General features: G+C 33.6%; 1 long non-coding RNA gene across 1 annotated transcript; it reads left to right on the forward strand.

The window, feature by feature from the left end:
* Positions 1-3,597: 3,597 nt before the first annotated feature.
* LOC108663883 lies at positions 3,598-4,972 on the forward strand. Its single transcript, XR_001929984.1, has 3 exons — positions 3,598-3,638; positions 4,298-4,371; positions 4,741-4,972. It is a non-coding gene; the product is annotated as an uncharacterized LOC108663883 (long non-coding RNA).
* The last annotated feature ends 5,082 nt before the right edge of the window (positions 4,973-10,054 follow it).

The following is a 10,054-nucleotide window of genomic DNA, read 5'->3' on the forward strand; positions in this document are numbered from 1 at the left end:
AAGAGAAAAACTGTGGAAAATCAAGGAAAACAAGTGAACAAGGTAGGACTTTTCAACTTAAGCTTGAAATCTATTTTCCTTAAGCATTTCTCTTCATTTTCCATGCTCAAATTGCATCTTTTTATGATGACTTGTTGGCTGATAAAAATGGGTTAGGAGAGAGAAAGTTGTTGGATTTATTTGATTTTAATTTATGTTAGTGTTTTTAGTTAGTTTAGCATATTTAGAAACAAAACAACAAGAAAAAAATTTATTTTATCCCGTAACCATTAATGGCTGAATTTACCATGTAGTGAGTGAGGATGAGTTTGATTTTTATCTAGGAGAATTGGTTAAGGAATAATGAATTATGAGCCTAGAAAAATAATGGGAATTTTCGGAGCAAAAATACGAATTTTTACCCACTAGGGGTATTTTCGTAATTTGCTGTTGGGACTGATAATTTGCACCACACTGAGGGACATTAAGTTAATTTGGGTGCAATTGAGGTATAGAAACTGAAAAGAATTAAATTGGAGTTTAAACGGACCCGTTAGGAATTTAATCGGGTGATAAGACGAATTAGGCCAATACCGGGTTTAGATAGTTACCAGTGCATTTTTGCATTCCATATCATGCATTGGTAGTCTAAATTAGTTTAATTTTGATTTAGTACCAACTTGGTGAAACTCTCGATTTTGTACTGTGTCAAGGTGGTGAGTCCTCCGATAAAGGCAAGGAAATTGCATCCGAGGACCAGTAGACAGAGTGCTTCGAAAGTCTGCATTCTAGACATTGTGAGTAAACTTACTGTCATTTTAATTATCTAGGGTGGTTTTTAGATGCTTTCATGAATTCTATGGAAAAAGGAATTTAAAAAGATAAATTTTCATGTTTTATGAATAAATGAGTTTCAATGAAATTAAATTATAAATTGTTTTGAAATTAATAGTGATTTTGAAAAATAGAGTACACGGAGACTGTTAATTGTGGCAATTTGATTGTTTAAATTAACTGGCTTATGATAAATCGAGCATGATTGGCTAGTTGGCAATTGTATTGAAATGCGAATTGTTTGGTTACCTTGAAAAACTACGAATTACAAAATTGCCATATCATGTTATTGAGTTTTATTATATGGTGGATTATATATTAATTAATCACTGCAGTAGGGGGTTTCTGTGGACCAGCCTTTTAGAGGGGCACGGTAAACCCCATTATATTCTTACCTCGAACGGAGAGGCGCGTAGGGTATCTCCTGGGGTAAAGTTTAGGGTTCACTTCACGCTAAACCACCACGTGAGGGGGAACTCAGCCAACGCCAAGGAACGGCTATGTTTTCAAAACAAAAACATGATTTATGTGAAATGTGAATTTTAATAGCCTTGGCGGTCTCGGTAGGATGCCTCGGCCAAGGTGTCCCCGAGAATGGATTTATGGCACAAGCCTAGATTTTTATGAGATTCATAAGCCTTTTTACGTATTTTGAACGAGATGTGTTCTAATTGTATAACCCAGTTTATGATGATTTACTTTATTGTCTCCATGTACTCAACTCTAGATGTTTATGATGATGTCTGTTTACTCATTGGGATTTTATAATCTCACCACCCTCCTTTCCACCCATTTCAGGTTCAGTATAGACTGTAGATAGCTGATCTCATCGAGGACTACAGTGGGATCTGCATTTTCCAAACCGTAGGTTCACAGTCCTCTTTACTTTTGTTTATTCGGGGGCTTTCTTATTATTGTAAATTAAATTAAATATTTTGGCTTACTGTATTTAAGTATGTATAAATTTATTTAGCTTCTACGCTATAAAAATTATTCACGTATAACTCTATAAATATTGTTTTATAAGAAAATAGAATATTTTACTTAATATTTCTTTTATTTTCTTATTATATTCAAATAACCATAATTTCTTTTTAAATGAAGATTTTAAACTTTTAAATTCATTTTGAATATGAATTATGTGTTTTGTACTTGTATATTACGTTTTAGCCAGTTTCAAAATTTTTGAAAAAAATGAACAAAATACCCCTGTGAGACGAAAAATTAATATTTTATTTGTTTAAAGTTGGAAACAGCTTAAAATCTTTTAGAACACGATATTTGACAATGGTTGCTCACAAGGGAACAGAGAAACTGATAGTAAAGCCTTGCGAGGTTTCGGGTTGACATTCCGGGCAATGAGTGTCTACCGGGACACCGCGGCGGTTGTCACTGGCTCGAGAGGAGTACCGGGTCGTGACATAGTAACCCCAAAAGTAAAAGATTTGTTTTAATTAAGTAGATTCCAACGGCTACATTGAAGTAAATTACCTTGTGGAGTATTAAGATCAATAATGTATTGATCAAAGTCAAATCTTAAGAAATAAAAAGGATGAGAGATTAATGAGAAGGGACATCAATGTTAAGTAACCAATTTGTGAATAAAGGATTACGACGGTGGCACAGAAAATGAGTACTATAAAGGATTACTAAGCGGATTTATAATTTTTGTATTAACTCAGTTGAATGAAAAGTGATTAAATGAAGCAATTCTTGTGGTAAATAGCGGAATAATGGAGTTGACGTAGAGTCTTGTTTATAGCCAGTGACTGTAGCATCGATTATAGACAGGAGGCTGCGTAGACTCTTTATCTTGGGAAACCACTTAGTATAATCCTAAATGACATAAAGACTCATGATCGAGAGGATTATTGCTAATCAAATTCTAAAGGGTAATAATATATATAAGTGAAGTATTCAAGTTGAGTTGGAAATAAATATGAGGAGAAACTCAAGATTCCCTATAAAGGAGATAACAGGAGAAGTTGAGCATCGAATAAAAGATAATACCCCGCCTTTTCTTTGAGTTGATAAGTGAAATTTTGAGGACAAAATTTTATTTTAAGGGGGGTAGTGTTGTCAAACCCTACTTTGTAAAATAATTATAATTTCATTCACATGCTCAATAGAATATTGTATATTTAGGAAGTTCGAGAAATCATTAAAAGACATTATTGCCCCTAATGGTACCATTGAGTCGATTAATCCTCGAACTAGTTCAAATAAGAATTTTAAGGTGAAATTAAGAGTTTCACAGTTCAGGGATGACTCAAAAAGGTAATTCGGAGTTTGAGGATCAATTCGGAGTCAAACCGAAATATTCACTATCTAGGGGCAAAATCGTAATTTTTCCACCCACGAACAAAATTTGAGATTTTGAGAGAATTTAGATCACATTTGACAAATTGGAGAATGGTATGAGTATAAGGGATGAAACATATGTCTGTGCGCAATTTTTCAGTTTGTGGGGCAAAAATGTAATTTTTCACTTTACGGGGGCAAAAGTGTAATTTTTAAAAATTTACTCCACCAAAACTTTGGAAAAATCTAGAAATTTCATGGAATACATGGATAAGTGAAGAGGATTGAGTGGTAGAAAAAGAAAGTAAAAAAGATGGCTAGAAAAAAATAAAATAATAAAATATTCAAAAGGTAAATAAAATAATAATATTTTATTAAGCCTATTAAAAGGCTTGAAAATTTCAGAATTCATCATTGGGAGGGTCAGCCAAAACCAGCAGGAGAGAGAGAGAAATAAGAACAAACCCTAGAGTGAGAAAATTTAAAGAAAAAGTGTGATTTTTCAAGGAATCAAGTGTTTAAAGGTATGATTTTTCAAGCTTAGCTTAAGATTTATCATTTCCATGCATTTCTCCTTATTTTTCATGGTTAAATTATGTGTTTTGATGATGGATTCAGATCTGATCATATGGGTTTAGAGAGAGAAAGTTGTTAGATTAATTTGATTTTGAACTATGTTAGTGTTTAGTGTTAGTTTAGCATGTTTATGAGTAAAACAACAAGAAAAATATTCATTTTCTCCATGAATTTCTCTAGGCCGAATCTAGCCAATGGTGTGTGAGGATGAGGTTGACTTTATTTTAAGAGAATTAGATGGAAAAATGATGAATTATGAGGTTGGAAATTAAATGGGAATTTTTGGTGCAAAAAAATTGAAATTTTTACCCACTAGGGGTAAAAGCGTAATTTGTGATCCGAACTGATAAATTGGACCACATTCACAGTCATTGAGGTATTGTGGATATAATTGGATAATTGAAATTGAAATGGATGGAATTGGAGTTGAATTGGAGATTTTAGAAATTTACACCGTGTATAGGCGAGTTAGGTCGGACACTGTGATTAAGCGATTGTCCAAACATTTCACACCCTATCTAGTGCATACGCATGGATAAGAGCCTGAAATAATATATATTGATTTGACACAAATTATTGAATTTTTTGTGTCATGTATTGTGGATAGGTGGTGAGCTATCTGATACGGGTAAAAGACTACACCCGAGGACCGAGAATAGGAGTATATCTACTCCTAGTACAGTGAGTAAACTTACTATCGTCTTAATTATCTAGAGTAGATTTATTTAATTGTGTGATTTTATGGGAAAATGGTTTAATTGGAAAATTATTGTGTTTTATGGGAAAATGGGATTTTATAAAATAATTTTATAAAATTTTTGAAAATTTAATAATGATTTCAAAAATAGAGTAATTGGAGACCTATACTATGATTGTGTTGTTTATCCATGATTTTACATTAAATGGCTTATGATAAATATGGGTATGACTGGTTATTTTTATGATTTAAAGAATATGTGAACTGCTTTGATTTGCCTTGAATGTGTTAAGTGAGCCATGTCATACTATTATGATTTTATTGGTTGGTGGATTATAAAGTGGGCACTACAGTGACGGGGGTTCCGTGGGCCAGCCTAATTAGAGGGGCACGGTTCTCAATTATTGAGCTTATCTCGATTGGAGAGGTGCGCAGGATAACTCCCGAGGTAGGATTTGAGTACACTTCACGCTGGCCACCACGTGAAACTGGGACTCAGCCAACGCCGAGGAATGGCTGTGTTGTCAGAGGTGAAATGTGTTTGTGTGTGTGACAATAAACAACCTTGGCGGTATCGGTAAGATGCCTTCACGGGGTATCCCCGAGAATAGATTTTTGGCAAGGGCCAAGTTTTGAAAAGTACATAAGCCATGTTGAGTAATTGGATGATGTCTGTCTACTTACTGGGATTTTATAATCTCATCCCTTCTTCCTATACATTTTTCAAGCTCAGAATAGGCAGTAGACTGTTAATTGCATTGAGAAGTAAATTTCGGAGTTGCATCCTAGAAAGCAAGATTATAGACTTAAACCTTCTCAGTTATTTGGGGCCCACGTGTCATTGTAATTTAAATTGCATACTCCAGTTTTCTATATTGCAGTATGTATAAATTTATTTTATTTTTATGTGCAAAAAATTAATTTTTGATGTTTCAAATATATATATATATATATATATATTGTTTTATATTAAAATAGATAATTTTAATTAATATTTTGTTTTATTTTATTATTAAAAAAAAGAAAAAGAGAGAGAGGAATGGAAAAACTGGTACAAAAGCCTTGCGAGGTCTCGAAAGGCATTCGAGGGAAGAATGTCTATCGAGGCTTCTGTCAAACCCTATTGTATAAAATAATTACGACATCATTTACATGCTCAATAGAATGTTTGCATGTTTAGGAAGTTCGAGGAATCGTTAAAAGACGATATTGCCCCTAATGGTACCATTAAGTCGATTAAGCCTCGAACTAGTTCAAATAGGAATTTTAAGGTGAAATTAAGAGTTTCACAGTTCAGGGATGACTCAAAATGGTAATTCGGAGTTCGAGGATCAATTTGGAGTCAAACCGAAATTTTTACTATCTAGGGGCAAAATGGTCAATTGTCACTTGAGGATAAAATGAGAATTTTGAGAAAAATTTTTTCTTTTGGCCCCATTTAACTTATTGGAGTATGATTTGAGTATTGGAGTATAATTTGAGGGTTTGGCAGTGAAAAAGTTTAATTCCAGTGATTTCTGGAGTGTAGGGGCAAAATCATAATTTTTCCATCCACGGACAAAATTTGAAATTTCGAGAAAATTTAGATCAAATTGGACAAATTGGAGAATGGTATGTGTCAAACGCTGTACTATAAAATAATTACGATGTCATTTACATGCTCAATAGAATGTTTGCATGTTTAGGAAGTTCGAGGAATCGTTAAAAGACGATATTGCCCCTAATGGTACCATTAAGTCGATTAAGCCTCGAACTAGTTCAAATAGGAATTTTAAGGTGAAATTAAGAGTTTCACAGTTCAGGGATGACTCAAAATGGTAATTCGGAGTTCGAGGATCAATTCGGAGTCAAACCAGAATTTTCACTATTTAGGGGCAAAATAGTCATTTGCCACCTGGGGACAAAATGGGAATTTTTAGAAAAGATTTTTTTTTGGCCCCATTTAACTTATTGGAGTATAATTTGAGGGTTTGACAGTGAAAAAGTTTAATTTCAGTTATTTCTGGAGTGTATGGGTAAAATCTTAATTTTTCCACCCGCGAACAAAATTTGAGATTTTGAGAGAATTTAGATCACATTTGACAAATTGGAGAATGGTATGAGTATAAGGGATGAAAAATATGTCAATGGGCAATTTTTCAGTTTTTGGGGCAAAAATGTAATTTTTGACTTTACGGGAGCAAAAGTGTAAATTTTAAAAATTACTCCACCAAGACTTTGGATAAGTCTGAAAATTTTATCTAAGCTATGGATATGTGGGACAAGTGTATGGTGAAAATTTGGAAACAAATGGATGGCTAGAATTTAAGAAATTAATAAAACAAAAAAAATAAATAAAATAATATTATATTATTTTAGCCTTTAAAAAGGTCAAAATTTCCAGAATTCTCATCTTCTTCAAGCTGTCCAAACCAGGAGAAAAAGGGGAAAAGAAATAAGAACCCTAGCTGAAAAAATTGGGGAAAATCAAGAGAAATCAAGAAATCAAGCATTAAAAAGGTAAATTTCATTGATTTTCCTTGTGATTTTCACTACCCATGCATTTTTTTCTCATTTCCATGCAAAATTAGAAAGTGGGTATGGACACCCATGCTGGCCAAACCTCCATGGATGAGTTTTGAGCTTGAGTTTTGGTTGATTTTAATTGAATTAAGTGATTTTAGTTAGGTTATATTGAAATATAGCAAAAATAAGCTAGAGAAATAATTTTCTCCCATTGAAACTCATTATGCCAAATATTTTAGGGGAATATTGGCTACTGATCTTGATGTTTATTTGAGGAATTATGATGAATAATGATGAACTATGAGCCTAGAAAAATAATGGGAATTTTCGAAGTAAACATACGAATTTTTACCCACTAGGGGTATTTTCGTAATTTGCTATTGGGACTGATAATTTGCACCACAATGAGGGACTTTAAGTCAATTTGGGTGCAATTGAGGTATAGAAACTGAAAAAAAATTAATTTGGAGTTTAAACGGACGCGTATATCCATTTATCAGATAAAAGACCGAAATAGGCTAACATCTCGTTTAGGCAAAATTTAGACATTTTGCACTTCATATCATGCATTAGTAGTATAAATTAGTTTATTTTAGTTTAGTACCAAAGTAGTAAACCTCTTAATTGTGCAATTTCTCAAGGTGGCGAATCCTCTAGCAAGGGCAAAGAAATCGCACTCGAGGAGTAATAGTTGGAGTACCCGAATTTAGTTTTCGAAAACTGTGAGTAAACTTATTATCGTCTTAATTATCTAGAGTAGTTTTATAGAATTGTGTGATTTTATGAGAAATGGGTTTAAATGGTAAATTGCTATGTTTTAAAAGAAATTGTGATTTTATAAAATGATTTTATAAATTTTCTAGAAAATCGAATACTGGTTTTGAAAATAGAGTAATTAGAGACTGCCTACTTGTGTTGTAAATTTATGGTTTTAAATTGAATGGCTTATGACAATAAATGAGCATGAATGGCTAAACTGATTTTGGTGTTAGAATTATTTGTACTGTGTATTTAGCCTTGAGAGGCTAGGTTGCGATAAATTGCCATGTCATGCAGAAAAAGATTTTATAAATCATGTGGTAGATAAAAGATTAGCTACTGCAGTGGTTGGGGGTTCCGTGGGCCAGCCTATTAGAGGGGCACGGTAAACTTTTTTATATTCTCACCTCGATCGTAGAGGTACGTACGGTATCTCTTGAGGTGGGCTTTTTGAGTGCACTTCACGTGGACCACCACGTGAAAGTGAAACTCAGCCAACGCCAAGGAACGGCTATGTTTCAAAATAAAAATATGATTTATGTGAAATATGAATTTTTAATAGCCTTGGCAAGCTCGGTTAGATACCCCTGGTCCAGGTGTCACCGAGTACAAGATTTGGCATGAGCCAAGTTTTGAGTAATTCACGAGCCATATTGATTATTTGGTTAAAATGAATATTCATCATGTGAAAAATTTGCTGAAGTTAATTATTTTTAATTGTCTCCATTTACTCGCCTTTAGATAGTTTAGATGGTGTTTGTTTACTCACTGGGATTTTATAATCTCACCACCTTTAATTCTCCACATTTCAGGTTCGGGATAGCCGGTAGATAGCTGATTGCATCAAGGACTTCAGTTAGCCTTGCATTGTCAAAATTATAGGTTCACAAACTCGCATCTTATTGTTAGTTGGGGGCCTACGTGTCATTGTAAAAGTAATTTTATACTTTAGTTATATGATTTAAAATATGTATGAACATATTTAGCTTTTACACCATGTTTTTGGCGAGTTTCGATATTATCGAAGAAAAATGATGAAAATGCCCCTATGAGTCAGAAAATAATATTTTATTATTTTGATTTGGAAACGACTTATGATTTCTTGAAATGCAAGATTTAATAACTGTCGTTCACTAGGGAGATGCAGAAGCTGATGCTAAGCCTTGCGGGGTTTCGATTGGCATTCGGGGTAATGAGTACCTATCGGGACGTCGCGGCGGTTGTCACGGGCCCGATGGGAGTTCTGGGTCGTGACAATTAGAGTGGTATCAAAGCATGGTTTAAAGATCAGAGATTTTGATTTTAAAGCTTTGGATTTTAAAGTTTTTGATTTTAAAGTTGTTTTAAGAAATCCACACTAATACTGCATGGCCCAAGTTAAGTTAAGTTAAGTTAGTTAAGTTAAGTCAAGTTAGGTAGAATAGAATACGTTCATCTGCATATAAAATTTGGAGTTGTTTAGACTTGTTTTGTTTTTTCTTATAGATCTTATGGGATCCATAGGAACTCCTGATCCTAGTAATTCACTTCCTTGTTAATGTCATGCAAAGGTCATAAGTAGGGCCATTGTTCGGGTTTAAGATGCCACCCGTGCCACGAGCGAGTGTTGGAGAGATCTTAAAACGAATGCTCGTAATGAAAGATTAATGAAATGATATATCCCTTCGATTATGGATGGAGAAATTTGGATTTGGACAAATAGGTCGTGATAATTTATTCATTTGGTAAAGTGTACAAATTAAGCATTGAGGTAAGAGTAAATTCATACATATGTGCATGAAGATAAGAACACTATGTTAATTGAGCGTGTTATGCCCATATAAAAGTGGTGTTGATTTCAATTAAGCGATTGTGAGATTTTAAAAATTGATTGGATCTATTATAGTTCATGGATATAAGGACGTGAACTAACTCGAGAGTGAGTATTAATGATTACTATAATTGATGTGTGGTCATGAAGGAAGAAGTTAGTAAACAAATCTGCTCTAAGGATGAGCTTGAACTTTGCTATGCATAGTAAGGAGGAGCCAAGGGATTAAAGGACTAGATGTGGAATTGGCAGCTTGAGGTTAAATGACTTGGAAATGTCGAATCTAGTCTAAGTGCCATATGAAGTTCTATAATTGAGATTGATATAAGAATTACTTGAAAGATCAATTTAAAAGTTTATTCGGTTCAAAGTGTGGCCTATAATACGAATGATCAGTCTTAAAGGTGATCTCCCCAAAGTAAGGAATTTAGAAAATGTTGATGTTTGGATATACTTTAAGAGAGAGAACTTCTGGATCCTAAGTTTAGGACAACTTTGATCTTATGATTGCAAAGGCAAGGTGTAATAACTAAGTAAATTATTCACTTAATAAATGTGATTGATTATTGATGAATAAAGTCAAGATCTTGACG

The sequence above is a fragment of the Theobroma cacao genome, unplaced genomic scaffold (genome assembly GCF_000208745.1).
Source record: "Theobroma cacao cultivar B97-61/B2 unplaced genomic scaffold, Criollo_cocoa_genome_V2, whole genome shotgun sequence".
Lineage (NCBI taxonomy): Eukaryota > Viridiplantae > Streptophyta > Magnoliopsida > Malvales > Malvaceae > Theobroma > Theobroma cacao.